Here is a 15,671-nt window from a genome sequence, read left to right as displayed (position 1 = left end):
TCTTCAAACGAGCATTTATGAAGCACTTATGAGTCTCGAACAATGAAGCATAGACATTGGAAAGAAGGTATACAAAAATGAACAAGATACACTTTGGTAGGAAAACAGATAACATTTTTAAATTGCAGTACTCGGTGCTAAGTATTAGATTAAGGACACATTCAAAGTGAGATGGGCCAATGACAGCAGCTGACTCTAACAAGAAAAAGTTGGTCTGAACAGGAGAGAAGGAGATCTTACTACCTCACAAGAACACAAGGAAGAATAAATGAAATACTTTACACAAAAATGCTTTTGACAATTGTAAAGCCCTGTATAATCTGAGTTACTATTTTTAAAATAACATTTATTTTTCTGCTAGCCGAATTACTTTTGAAACATTTTTTTGGTTGGCTTAGACCCTCTTGTTAACTGTCTTAACTATTAACGTGAAATAAAATCACCACTTCAGGTGCTTGGCTCCTCTAAAATCAGGAAGTCAAGGTCATGGCCCAGACCTTACTATCTTTTTTTTTTTTTTTTTTTTTTTTTAACAGAGTTTCACTCTGTCGCCCTGGGTGGAGTGCAGTGGCATCATCATAGCTCACTGCAACCTCAAACTCCTGGGCTCAAGCAATCCTCCTGCCTTGGCCTCCCAGAGTGCTAGGGTTACAGGCGTGAGCCACTGCGTCTGGCCCAGACATTACTATCTTAAAACAGCAAAGCTTTATGTCCATCTTGGGCCACTGCAGAGCTTCACTCCCTATCTCTGGCACTCAAAGACACAGACACAGACTGATGGGACCGTCATCTGAATATTGTTGCTGGCACCACCATAGAGAGAAGGGAATATGATGAGTCTGACACCAGCTCAGACTTTCCCCCCAGAAATGATACAGGCCAGTTCTGTTCACATTTTTGGCCAAAACAAGTCACAGGACCAAGTGGAGAAGTACAATCCTATCATGCTCAGAAGGAGGAGGAAATATCAATAAATAGCTCTAATGAGTTTGCACATCCCCAGGCCATAATTTCTCATCAAAATCACTAGAAAGGAAATTTGCAATTAGAAGACGTCTTTTCTTGTGGGGCAGAAGGAATTAGTATACAAGGAATGGACACTAAGCCACACTTTTCGTCCCTGCACTTCCACATGAGGAAGAAAGCCAGGCCTTCTTAATGTACTCTGCTGCCCATCTTTACGGTGACAGCAATTGTTATGCAAGCTTTTTTCTTTTTTCTTTTCCAAATAAAATTAAGTGCTTGAGTATGTGTTAAATCAGAGAAGCCTAAACTGACTGTTAATTGGAATCTGTCACCGTACTGTGCACTGCAGATGAAACAAAAGAAGTCACTACACCATAGTAAATCATCAAAGAAGTTTCCCTTTATTTGGTAAGAATGGATGGAAATGTCTGAAAGGAGTGCAAACGATTCTAAAACCAAGTATATGGAGATCATCTAGACCTGTCCCTCCCATTCCTCCTCAGAGGATCCCACTCAAGCCTTCTTCCTTCAAAGACTTGGATAAAAAATACAAAATAAAGGTTAAGTGTGTAAAGAGTAGTGGCCATTCACCTGGCATAATCTGCCTGGCAGTCTTTCTGAAAATAAGTTTATTCATCAAAGCAAGGGCTTCCGGGAGGATTTTGAAATTTTATGTTTTCAGTTCAATGACCTAGAAAATTTAATGCAAGCAGATTATGAGTTGTAATCAAGTACTGACATTTGATTTCAGTGTCTGTATTTGTATTTCTGCTTATGATCATGTTGGGTCCAAGCAGATGTACTTTAATAATGTCAGACTAATGAGAAAAGAAGTGGACTAAATATATAAATGATATGCCCAAGTTAAGTAAAGAACAAACAATGTTACTATCATGTTGTCTAAGATAAGTTTCCAGAGTATTCCACTAAAAAGTGTGGGAGACTTTAGTCATGACCTGACACACAAATAGACATACTAGACTCAGAAGAACCTTTGCTGTGCTGGGCAATGCCATGTTCAAGTGGCAAAAGCCAAAACGGAATATAGTAGCTATGAGATTTTGTTGGTTTCAAGACGGAAGTGGCTTTTTCACTTCTGATAAAATTGGTAAAGGAAGATGTGATGAAAAGATCTCAGTTATACTAATTACCGCTTAGTGGGTGATTGTTAAGAGTCTAACATGATAAAACTCCAAGCACAAATTGTGGAGAAGAAATGTAATCTGATCATGTGACCTTGGTAAATAATTTACCAAAACAGACCTAAATAGGTCTTACTATTTGATAAATTTATTCATAACCTGACTTGAACCCTTGTATTTCTTGACCTCTGTTGCTTTGGACACTGTTGAACAGATTGCTCCTTCTGGAAATGTCCTCTCCCTTTGGATTCCATGACCAGACTGTCTCCCTGCTGCTCTGAGAGCTCCTTCTCAGTTTTCTCTTGAACTTGCTGCTCAGATGGCAGCATTCCTCAGGGCCCGTCTCAGCTCCTACTTCTCCCCAGTCAATCTCATCTGCCCTTATGACTTATCTACCGCAAATATGCTGACCGCTCCTGAATCTCTTACCTCAAGCTCACCTTCTTCTCTTGAACTTGACACCCAGAGCTCCCACCTGAGTATTAAAAAAAAAAAAGGAAATACTGTGTACGTTAACTGTACAAAGCAGATATCATCATCCTCACAAATCTGATACCCTTTTATAATCTCTTTTTTAGTTAATGATATCACCTGTCCTGACAACAGAGACTTGGCAAATACATCATAAATATTTTACACCACAAATATAATTGGCATTGTCTATACCTCTTTTAAGTATAGATACTAATACTAGAGATGTATGGACGCTAAGCCATGCTGTTCGTCCCTGCTCTTCCACGTGAAGAAGAAAGCCAGGCATTCTTAATGTACTCTCCTGCTTATCTTTATAGTGACAGCGATTGTTATGCAAGCTTTTTCTTTTTTTTTCCAAATAAAATTAAGTGCTTGAGTATGTGTTAAATCAGAGAAGCCTAAACTGACTGTTAATTGGAATCTGTCACTGTACTGTGCACTATGGATGAAACAAAAGAAGTCATTACACCATAGTTAATCATCAAAGAAGTTTCCCTTTATGTGATAAGAGTAGATGGAAATATCTGAAAGGAGTGCAAACGATTCTAAAACCAAGTAGAGTTATATTTTGGGTGCGTGGTGATAAGGCAGGTAGGCCCCCCTGTTTTGGAGCATTTTGGCTGAACAACTCTCTTTTGGCTTGGCTAAGGTGGAGGGCTCTGCTTTGCCATTGGCCCATTGGTGAGAGTCGTTTGAAGATTGCTGGAGCAGGGATGGGAACATATGCAAAGGGACCAAGGAGTTCCCTTGGAAATCAGAAATCCTGACCCTTTTCCCTCAAGGTTTCAAGATGTTACAACACTCCTGATGGGCTGGGAAAGTCCTAAGGAAGCTCATTTGTCAGAAGTGTACAACGATGGCCCTGAAGAAGAAATCCACCAAGATGGTGGTGGTGGCAGTGGAGAGCCAGCCTCAATACAGGGCCTGTCCTGTCCCAGGGAGGCTCATTTAAGAACAGAGTGACAAAGCTGCATCACATCCTGTTCTACCACCTCGGACCTTGGGGTTCCTTAAGAGAAATAGCTGGCACTTTGTGGGAGGATCACTTGAGGCCAGCAGTTTGAGACCAGCCTGGACAATATAGCAAGACCCTGTCTCTATGAAAAATAAAAAAATAAATGAGACTGTCAGTACAGTTGTAACCAGGAACCCAGTGTCCCATGGTGTGGAGTACTCACTGCTATGACCTTTACACCTGGGAGGTGAACTTCCTGCCTTCTGTAGCAGCCTCACCAAAGCAGACTTCTCAGTTTCTCTTCTGCATAAAAGTAGTAAACAGGACTAACTGGCTTGGATTGAGTAAGCACATGGAAGGTTTTACTTTTCAAGGAAGAGAGAGCTGAGAGAATGAAGAATGACTTCTTATAAGCAGTAGGATGGAAGCTCAAATTTGATTTATTTGTGTAGTGTCTTAAATGTGGCTTTATTTCCAACTGCAGCAGGTGAAATAGGACATATGTGAAAGGTTCCAGAACAGGGTGTGACACTTGGAGGATATTCAATAATGTTTGGATTTGAATCTACATCTTGCTTGATCAGACACACATAGTACTATCTTTGAGAAGTTATAGAGGACACTGGCCACTGCTCCAAATCGACATTTCCTCTGCAGAAAAGTCAGTCCAACTTTTAGTGGGATTGGGTATGGCAGTAGGGAAGTGTTTAAAGCCAGCAGAGTAAGTTAAATTCCCAGGCGCGTCAATTCCACATGTTTAGAGGGCTGGCCTGCCTCCTTCCATCACCAGCTCCTCACCCAGGCCACCATTGTCTCTCACCTGCATTGCTGCACAATTTCTTACCTGGGCACTCCACTGCGATTCTTTAATCTATTCTCCACACAGCAATAAGGAATGATCTTCTGAAATCTTCGATGGCTTCTCTATTGAATTCAGAATAAAACTCAACCTGCTCACCATGGCCTGAAAGACCCCAGGGGATCTAGCCATTATCCACTCTGTGCCCTTTGCCAGCCAAGCTCCCTCCCACATCAGGATTGCCACACTGTTCCTTCCCTGCCTTCAGGTGTCAGCTGAAATGGCACCTTAGAGAAGTTTTCTCTGACCATCCCACCCAAAATAAGAAAGTGAGTTCTCTTCTGCTGTTCTCTAGCTCAACAGCATCTTGTTCAATTTCTTTTAACAGTTCACATTCTATATTATTTTATTTATTTGTATGTTTACCTTTGTTGGTCATCTATGCCCTGAACTAGAATGTTATCTCCATGCCTGCAGGGGCCATGGCCGACTCCTGCATGACCACGTCCACATCTGGAACTGAGGCTGGCATGCGGCAGATCTTTGTACAATGAATGAAATGAGGGGGTTTTGTTCATTGCCCCCCACATTAGGGAATTATACATTAAATCTGCCCTTGGGAAACACAGAGAATAATTGTCTGGTGTACTTATTGTTCTAAGAAACTAGTTTATGACAGTATGCTCCGTCTTGCTGAATCACTTACAATGAATGCGTGCCAGAACATTCAGCAAACTATGATTACAAACAATATTCAAATATGATGTGTGATAATGACAGAAATGGAAAAGCTTCTATTCATAAAACCAGTCTAAAATGTGTTAACTCCCAAAGTATTTAATAATTGTAATTCTATCTGAAATTTTATTCTCAAACAGAGTAAGAGGGAGAAAAACATTCGACCTCTCTAGTAATCAAATAAAAACACATTAGGATAACAATTAAGGTATCATCTTTCACATTCAAAATGGGCAAAGATTTTGTTAAGATAAAATTCATTTGCACAGCCTGAGGTGAAATAAAGTGTCATACACTGTTAGTTAAAAGTAAATTGGTCAAAGTTTTTTTCAGAGTAATAACTTAGCAATATGCATTAAAATCATTATACAAGTCCTGCTGATGAAATAATATGAATTTATACAGCAGTTTAGCTAGTTGGGTTTATCAGAAGGTTGTTTATAATTTAAAAAGACCTAAATATATATTACTATATAACTATAACTATATATACATAATAAAACAATAGGGTTATCATGCATATGTATAATTATATGCTTAGAAAAACCATTATAGGCTGGGTGTGGTGGCTCACGCCTACAATCTTAGCACTTTGGGAGGCCAAGGTGGGAGGATAATTTGAGGCCAGCAGTATGAGACCAGCCTGGGCAATATAGTTACACCCTGTTTCACAAAAAATAAAAAAAGTTAGCCGGGTGTGGTGGCGCATGACTGTAGTCCCAGCTACTCAGGAGACTGACAGGAGGATCGCTTGAGCCCAGGAGTTTGAGGTTGCAGTGAGCTGTGATGACGCCACTGCACTCTAGCCCAGGCACCAAAGTGAGACTTTGTCTCAAAAAAAGAAAAAAAAAAAGAAAAGACAATTATGTCTTTATGGAATATTTAATTACAACAAATTTTCATGCTATGATATTAAGTGGAAAAAAACAGGCAACAAAAGTTTAAAGTATAGTAGTTTTTCAAAACGTAAGTACACATATAAATGCATAAAAACAGCCTATAAAAATACATCAAATGTTAATAGCAATTATCTCTGAGTGGTGGGATTACTAACAATTTTTATTTGCATATTAAATACCATACACAAAACTTTCTGTATTCTCCACATTTTCAACAATGAATATGTATGAACTTATAATCAGAAAGAGAATTTAATTAAAAAGAAATGAGAGGGAAACTTTAAAACAATTACATGCAAAATCATTTTTATTCGTTAAAAAGCCTCAGGGGAAAAAAAAAACCGCCAGACTTTCTCAAAGGTTGATATTTTCCAAGTGGTTCTACATGCTTTCAAGCTGAATCAGCAGTCACGTGGCAAAATGACATCCTTGGACTGTCACAGGTGGCCCAAGATAAGACAGGATGGATGTTAACTACTGACTATAGCCAGAGTCCTTTATCTAGAAAAGTCATGTCAAGAATGGAGACAGAATGTCCTGAAATGAAGGGAGGAACTGAAGGGAACGCTTGAGTTGCCTGGATGAAGCTATTTAAAACCAGATTCAGAAGACAGTGGGGTTCACAGAACACAGAAACCCGCTAGTCTGCCCCTCACCTCACCCATAAGAAAACTGAACCCGCAGGTGAAATGATGTTATTCCTCAAGGAACACGTCTGCCCTCCGCCTGTCCCGTGCTCAGAGGCTGCGGACAGGATCCTCCTTGGCACCCAGGCCTTGCCACCACCCATCTTTCCGCCTTCATTTTTCTAACAGAACATGGAGTTTTTAAGGAGGCTTAACAGGAAGCTTAAGAAGAAGTTTTTAAGGAGGAGACGCTCCGATCCCTGCACCTGCCACAGGAAGGTGAAAGGTGCTCTCTTAATCTTTTCACTCTTGCAGCTGCTCCCACCATTACGGGTTTTTACTACTGTTGTCCCTGCGGCCACTGCACTCCCCCGGGTTACAAAAACAGGGCAGTCATGCCACCCTGGCTCTGACACTGAGGGGGAGCCGCACCCTTGGTTATCTTTAAATGCGAGGACATAGAATTTGTCTCGTCAGCATTCATACCAACCCTGACCAGTTACGATAACTTTGTTTCTATCTATCTCTCTGTGTCCCTGATAATAGGTCGTTTGTAATATGCAGAAAACCCTCAGGTAATCATAACAGAATCTGCAAGTATTGCCTTCCATGGAACTTGTAAGAAAAAGAAAGAGAGAAAAAAAAAAAAAGTCTGCAAGTATTCAGAATGTAACTAACAGAACTCTCTATTAATGGGCTTTTTCTTTTTTCAAACTGTTCCTTCCCTAAATAATCTGCTACCCCACTATATATTCCCCATCTCGTGATCCTCAAGCCGTGACTATGTAGGATTTTTCTGAAGACCTGTGAGTCAGTTTCATATGGCTACTGTAACAAAGTACCACAAACCGGTGACCCTGGCGGCCGCAAGTCCAAAATCATGTGTCAGCAGGGCAGGGTTGGTTCCTTCCAGAGGGCTCTGGTGGAGAATCCATTCTATGCTCTTCTCTTAGCCAAGTGGCTGCCGGCAATCCTTGGCATCCTTTGGCTCGTAGAGGCATCACTCCAGTCTCTGCCCCCGTCATTGCATGGTTTTGTCCCTGTGTGTCTGTGTCCCCTCTTCTTGTAAGGACACCAGTCATATTGTATTGGGGTCTGCCCTACTCTGGTATGACTTCTTCTTAACTAATTACATCTGCAATGACCATGTTTGCAAATAAGGTCACACTCTGAGGCACTGGGAGTTAGAATTTTAACTCTTCTTTTTTTTAGGTGGGGAGGGAGACAAAATTCAACCATAACACCCTATGGCTTCTACATCTTCTCCACCCAGCAACCTTCGATCCAGCCAAAGGCAGGGAAGTGGAGTGTTCTGCTCCAGGTGCAGACCCCAAGGGAAAATTGTCTGCGAACAATGTAAAGACATAATAGCAATGCCTGAAAGATGGTCTGCTTTCTGTTACCAACTTGGGCCAGCAGTTCTAAACATCAGTGAAGAAAATAAGCCCCCCCATCTGTTTGTTGGTTCTAAATAATTGCTGTGTGTGGTAGTTTTAAAAATATATATACAAATTCGTTCATACTCCTGTTTTTTAATTCCCCTCTCCTGAATGTGGGCCGGACCTAATATTTTTCTTTGGTAAGTGAAAATGTTAGGGTATACATGATGTATTTACAGAATTTGAATTCTACCTTTAAATGGAAATTTCATATTATTAGTTATTTTAAACTAAAGAAGGAATCAGGCAAACAAGCATAAAATGAAGTGTAAAAACAATTGTTTTTAGTAATTACTGAAAATAATTTTGTTGTTTACAGCTGAAAGGGTGTGAAAAACTGATTCAGTCAGCTGTCAAATATGCTAGGCATTATAACACGGCTTTTACAACATTTAAACTTGAGACTCAGAATTCTCGAGGCAGTGTAAAATTTCTAATATGCAAAGAAGACTACATTTTCTTCATCATGGCTCTTTCTGATGTCAGAGAGTTAGATCACATAAATAAAGACTGAAATATCCCTCCCTTAGCTGATGAAAAATTCATCAGAGGTGTCTTGAGTACCCACTGTGTGCTTAGAATCCATCTGCGGAAAAAACAGACTCCTGCCTTGGGAGGGTGCACGCTAGGGCAGGCGGACAGCGAACCAGAAAGCATGTGGCCGCTTAGAAGTGGGGGAATGCTTTGGAGAGAAAAAGGAAAACATCACAGGACAGGAAAGAGGGGTGTGCTGGGGCAGGAGGGAGCTGGTTGTGGGATTATATGGGTTGGTTAGGGCAGGTCTCCCTGAGAAGACGGACTTGAGCAAAGACTTGCGGGAAGCCAGGGAGCGTGCCGGGCAGACAGCTGGGCAGAAGAGCGTTCAGGACAAAGGTGCCAGCGAAAGCACAGCCCTGCTTGCGTGTTTACCTGGCATGTTGCAGGAGAGTCAAGGAACCAGAGTGAGCAGGAGGGGGAGGAGGAGAAGCTGCCCCTCGAGGAGGATGCAAGCTTGGAGGGGACGCTGCCCCCAGGAGGACGAGGCTTGGAGGAGGTTGCTATGTTCCCGAGGCAATGCCTGGAGGCCAGCTCAGCTGAGCCCCCAAGGCCAGCACTCCCAGCAGAACCCCCAAAGTGCTGGAGTTTAGGGCTTGAGTCATTCCATTTGGGTGGGGAATTAAAGGGGAATCCTGGAAAGCATATTGGAGGCTATTCGCATAATCCCCACGTGAGTTCACTAACAGCTACGGGATGCCAAAGACCCACAATTTATATAAAGGACAGACAGTTTTGCATAGATGGGACCAAGACAGAAGCTCAAGATGACTTTAAAGAAGATGAAGGTCATGCAGCAAGGAGACTACAAAAGGCCAAAAATATTTCCTGGCTACATTCTTTGCCTGTGTCTGAGATCCATGACTAGAAAGTAAACCGTTAGTGAGAAAGAAGTGAATCTTATACTTATGTATGTGTACTAGTTTGCTAGGGCTGCTTTAAAATACCACAGTTTGGGTGGCTTAAACAACAGAAATTTATTTTGCAGGATCGAGGAGTCAGCAGGTTTGGGTTCTGCTGAGGCTCGCAACATCTGACACTCACTGTGTCCTCACATGGTCTTCCCTCTGTGCACACGGCCACTGTGTCTCTTCCTTTGCTCGTAAGGACATCAGTCCTGTTGAATTAGGACCCACCCTAAAGGCCTCATTTAACCTTAATTACCTCTTTAAAGTCCTGTATCCAAATACAGTCACACTGGGGGTTAGGGCTTCAAGGGGGATGATTCAGGGGAACACAATTCAGTCCCCAACAGTGTGTTACATAACCTAGTAACCTGGTATTTTTGGCATCTAATACCATAAAATTTTGGAGTTGGATGGGTTAGTAGGAGTGTTCAAATTTACTTTTCCCTCAAAGCCAGAATCCTGGCAAACAGTTGCTAATTCGCTGGAGCACTGAGCTTCCCTGTTGGCAAGTCTGGCATACGGGATTAGCAATTCACACCGGGTAAAAGTAGAGGGAGAGGCGGGGTCTGGAAGGGTTAGGCAAGAACACTGAATTTCAAACAAAATTGAGCTGTAGTAACAAATGGAGGAGAAAGCAATGATAGTAAAAGTAGAAACTGACAACACACTAAATGCTGAGCCCAGAAAGGCAGACACTGCCCTGTGTCGGGGCAAGGACTCCAGGGGCCGTCTGAACTTCACACTCAATAACGGCTTTCCCGGGGGATGTGCCCACACCCCCAGGAAAGATGTGGAATAATTAAATAGTTCAGATAAGGTTAACAGATCGGCTGTGCAAACAGTGATAGGATATAGATGATGAGGAGAGTGACCCCTCTTAAATAAAGTTTTTCTTCCGAACTTGGACACTTCTTAGAGTGAAAGGAGGGTATTAATAACTGCGCCAAGACAACAGATGCACACGGGGAAACCGGGAGCTATGGTCACTCCACTGTCACAGGGTTATTGCCAGGGAGGGCTCAGCGTGTAAGCACGGGGTGGGTGCTGGGAATGTGTGATCTTCCCTGACCTCTGCGAAGCAGCTTTCTACATGGCGCACCACGGCATTTCTCGTGGCCACGCCGGACCAAGGGTCAGGGCAGTTAATGAGCTAGACCTCTGAAATGTCAAGTTCTATAGTATTCCGGTAACCTCAGAAAGCCCACCATTGCCTTCCACCCGCTCTTCTAATTCTCTTCTCCAAGCTTTTGAATGTATATTTTAAGCCTTCGATAATCAAAATCCAGTACTTGACAATAAATTTTCCTTGATGAATTCATATAGAATTGAAACGTATCACTAAATTCTGTGCCTTGGCAGTAGATTATGCAAAGTGGCATTTCTTCTTGAGACATAACACAGAATCTGAAAACCACAACTAGTGGAGAATCCCATTAAATATTAATAATCAGCCCAAGTCAACGAAAAGCATGAACTTGTCCGACAGGTGTCTAGAGAGCTACCTTGGCAGAGAACAGAAGCAGCACTTCACCGGGAGCAACTGTCAAACGACTGGGGCCAAAGGCTGTAGAGTTAGAAAACGTTATCAGTAAAACTGCACATTTTGAAAAGCTGGGAGCGGGAGGTGGTTGCGGATGGGTTCCTTCCTCTGTCCCTCTCCCCTCTGCCACACACAACAAGGTTTATTTTTTAACCTTGCTGTTGGAGCTGGAGTTTTCTTCAGATATTTATCCTCTTCTACAAGCCTTTGACTTCAAGGTGACTGCTCCAATCCCTAGACCAGAGGTTGAATCATTATTGGTTCAAATCAAGCCCTTCCCTCCTCTGTGGATTACTTTAGTCATCAGTGTGTGACGAAGTGTGCAGGGAAGACTGCTGGGATGTTTCCAGTTAAAAGGGATACACAGAAACATACCCTGCCTGTTTTGTCTCTGGAAGTTGTATGGTTGTGAAACCCGGAGCTGCCGCAGCCATCTTGTGACCATGAGGAGAGCTAGTAGAGGACAAACCAAGGTGGTGAGGATGAAGGGCAAGGTGGAAAGGAAGAATTCAGATTTCTGAATGAATCATTGAGTTGCTGAGCTATGCAACAGCAGAGCATGTTTTTCTTTGGACTTTTCACTTGTTTCTTGAAACATAGCAGGCATATAGTTGGTTTACAATTTGTATTTGACACGATTTTTTAAAGTTCATGTAGGTCTGTTGCTGCTGTTTCTTGTTTCCACTGGATTTTCCTCCTGAAGCCTTATTTCCTGACTTGCCATTTATATTTATGCAAAGGCTATTACCCTTGAAAAATGATGTCTGGGGACCCTGGAAGGCCTGGAATAGAGGTGCCTCCTCCATGGAGGATTTGTATTTGGGTCTGCAGGCACCTGGGGGCTCCAAGGTCAAGGTTACTGTAAACCCCATACCTAGTTTAAGATTCCATAAGGCAAACTGGCCTGCAAATGTGCTCAAGGCAATGAGGGCGGGGCTGCAGTCAAGACCCCTTCAGGAAAGCTTTGTCTTTCTTCTTTTTAACTCCAGCTGTAGTCAACACTCAGCAACCTTCCTTGAGGTCCCTCAAGGGGAAAATGGAAGGTTTCTTTTGGGTGCTCATTTACCTTGACAGAGGGGCCCTTTGGAGTATTAGGCTATAGGGGGGTCTCCTGTAAGACCCCTGCCTGGGCACCCATTTCTGCCTTTCCCTCTGGGAGGCCAAGGAACCAAAGCCCAAGCCTCCTGTTTGTGGCAAATGCCCTCAGGGCAAAGTGGCAGGGTGCTCTGGCATAAAGGAGACCTGCAAATAGTGCAGCAAGGAAGAGAAAATTAACATTTTTCACAGGCCGGTAGGTATTGGGCACACTAGCTTTATTACCTCTGGACTGCAACTCTGTCCCTTAGGTTCGCCAGTGAGAGTCTGTTACTTAAGATGTCCAGATAATGTTTTAGAACTAGAGAAGGAGAGGGAGACAGGAAGGGAGAGGAAGGGGGGGAGAGAGAGAGAGATCTGTTCTGTCTCGTTCCCGCCTAGACCACGTTCACGACAGGTAGCTTCCTCCGTGCTTCCTGCTCTTTGGGGTCAGCAAGAGCACATTGGGCAAGGAGTACTGAGGTCTCACTGGACTCTGATTTTCCCCACGGGGCAGGATCTCAGCTTGTGACTAACACTGCCGAGTTTATAGACTGTGCAATCTATGTTTGGCTTGACATTTTCAAGCAGGAACCTTTAGTTAAAATTTGTCTTTAGAGCCACTGTAGTTTTGGTGACTATAAAGTCGATTTTAGCTTTGTAGGCATATTTTGGAGAGAGAGCGCACTGTGGAGCCAGACCTGGGTCCAGATTGCTTTTTAAGTTGCCACTAGACCTTGGGAGGAGAATCTCAACTTCTCTGAGCCTCTTTGTGAAGGGAAAGGCGGCCCCTCCACCCCCGCTTTTAAATAAAGAGCTCAAGGAGGCCATCTGTACAATTCCTTTAGATCCTTTAGGCCCGGACCTAAGACACATGCTCTACCTTTCAATATGTCTCACCCGGGGAAGAACACTTTGGCAGCGGATCAAGAAGGTGACCTTTACAGTTACAGCCTCCTCGCAGTGTGCAGCTTCATTGAATAAAGAGTGACCAGCCTGCAGGGGAGTCAGGCAGAAGGAAAAGTGTCTCACTAAGGACCCTTTTCTGGGTCTTGCCTGTTCCAACTCACTGGCACCTGACAGCTCTTCCTTAAATAGAGGGCTTACAGGAGTGAATAAAAGCAAAAGTTACCTGTCCTGTGCTTGATTCTGGCTTTTTTCTTTCTTTCTTTCTTTTTTTTTTTTTTTTTATGAGACAGAGTCTCGCTCTGTCACCCTGGGTAGAGTGCAGTGGCATCATCATAGCTCACTGCAACCTCAAACTCCTGGGCTCAAGCGATCTTCCTGCCTCAACCCCCTGAATAGCTGGTACTGCAAGTGCGCACCACCACGTCTGGCTAATTTTTCTACTTTTTTGTAGAGATGGGGTCTTGCTCAGGCTGGTCTTGAACCCCTGAGCTCCAGCGAGCCTCCCGCCTCAGCCTCCCAGAGTGCTAGGATCACGGTGTGAGCCACCACACTCTGATTCTGTTGTTCTTAAGCTAAACTTAGCTTCCTTTCCAAGCTCCCAGAGGCCCAGTTTCACTTTCTCTCTGTTTAACTTTCTTGTACAAACTAAGAAAGGATTTTGAGTCATCACAATCCATTGCAGAAATGAAAATTACAATGGAGTGATTTTTTTTAAGAATCTACTCTTCGCTAAGCATCTTTTCTCTGCAGGACACTCTATCAAGGGGAATATAAAAAAAGTAGAATAAAAATCCTTGCTCTAAAGTGACTACAAAGAAGATGGAGAGGGGAGATATTCAGACTGAAACTTATCTTGTCCCTGGAGACATGCCCGGGGGGGGGGGGGGCACTGCCCACGTTAGGGAAGGCGTGATCATGGTGGCCTTGCTTCTGGAAGTCAAATCAAAATCCAGGTCCTGTGACCAGTGGTAACCAGAGCCATGGGAATCTCTTTATTGTTCTTTATCTCTCATTAACAGCCATTAGGGAGCGATGACAATTTGTCCTGACTCTGCAAGACTTGACTTAACCTCAGGGGAATGTAGGAGAAGACTGCGTCTCCATCTGCCTTGGACCAAGGTTTCTCACGGCAATCTTGGTTCAGACCTTGGATTGGAAAACTCTTAAAAATTGTCTGGAAAAGCCTTTTGAGCTCTCTGGAAACAGATACAGGGAAAACATAAAGATAATGTTTGTAATATTAATACAAAAAAGAGTAACACAATTCTCAGTTGTTCTGTTTGTACCAGCAACTGTTATTGTTCCCAGACTCTATAGCCTCAACAAAAAGTTAGTATATTTATGTCTGTCCTGTTTCCTCTAGGAGTCCTATCTATGTCCTTTAAAAAAAAATCACATGAGCCAAATATGTAACTTAGGTAATGAGTACAGGAAGCTTTCAAAGATTTACAAGAAAACCTGCTCAAAATCAGATAGGAGAAGAGCACCAAGATTTAGCTATTAAATCCATTTCCTGCCTTCTGTCAGCTCCTGGTGGAAACACAGCAGAGTAGTGTACATTATGTCTGTACTCTTCTCTGGACTGTCACCTACAGTGAAAATTCAAGGGAGAATTAAGCATCAGGAAGATTGGTATGAAGTCTAATAAAAGACTACAGGGAGGCTTGTTGTAAATTTTGGGACAGTTTTAAAGCCAAACCTCTGGACGCTGTCACTGGGCAACACCAACCAGGTTTCACGGACCCACCATCGTTCTCTGGGTTTGGTCAAGGCTCAAGCCTTTGGGGTATGGGGAGGTTCTAGAAGTCCACTGGGGGCTTCTTACTGGGGCCAGGGGAGATTTGGCCCAAGTTGGGCTATACGCTCTGAAGTCATCTTAAAACTTAAAGAGATCCCACAGAGATTATAAATTGCCCCTTTCTTTAGGATTCCCCAAAGTAATAACTGCGATCTTGGCTTGTATTTAAGGTATAAACTATGATTAGATTGGTCCTGCAAACTCAAGACTGGCTGATTGGTTATGTATGAGCAGGTTTGGAACCCGCCTTGGGCACGCTGGAAGGAGCTGGATCCCTTCAATTCACTTGCTCCGCTTTAAAAGTCAATACAAGCATTCGCTTGCATCCCCCAGGTAGTGTTTGGGTCTTTGTTTATAATGTACTCAAAACAGACCTTTGACGATTTTATACTCAGTTGAAAATAATGTCAAAATACACCCCATTGTTTTTCATGACTTATATTTGTTTGTATATTCTCAGTTGTTAGAAGTTATTTTCTCTGAATTTTTTTTTGGAAGTTGGGTGCTGTTTAACCTCTAGGGGAAAGCAGGACTCTTTTCTGTATTTTGTAGTAAGTTCTCTGAGAAGGAATGAATGCAAACCATTTACTGAATGATGCGTAATGAAAATACATCGCATTCGTATGTCATAATTTTCCTCCAAAACCCACTCCCAACCATCATTTGATTTTATAGACATGTGTATAGATACATATAGAACCACATTAATATGCATATATAAAGATAAAGTTGTTAAATATATGCATTTGTATGTATGACGGCTGTACGGAAAGTATCCAGCCATACAATCGTTCTTGTTATAGTAACAATGGCTGGACACTTTCCAACCGTCCTAGTATATGAAAGATATAGTGCTAATATTGTATATGT

The sequence above is a fragment of the Eulemur rufifrons genome, chromosome 4, assembly GCF_041146395.1.
Source record: "Eulemur rufifrons isolate Redbay chromosome 4, OSU_ERuf_1, whole genome shotgun sequence".
NCBI classification, from domain to species: Eukaryota; Metazoa; Chordata; class Mammalia; order Primates; family Lemuridae; genus Eulemur; species Eulemur rufifrons.
This window is presented reverse-complemented; position numbering follows the sequence as displayed.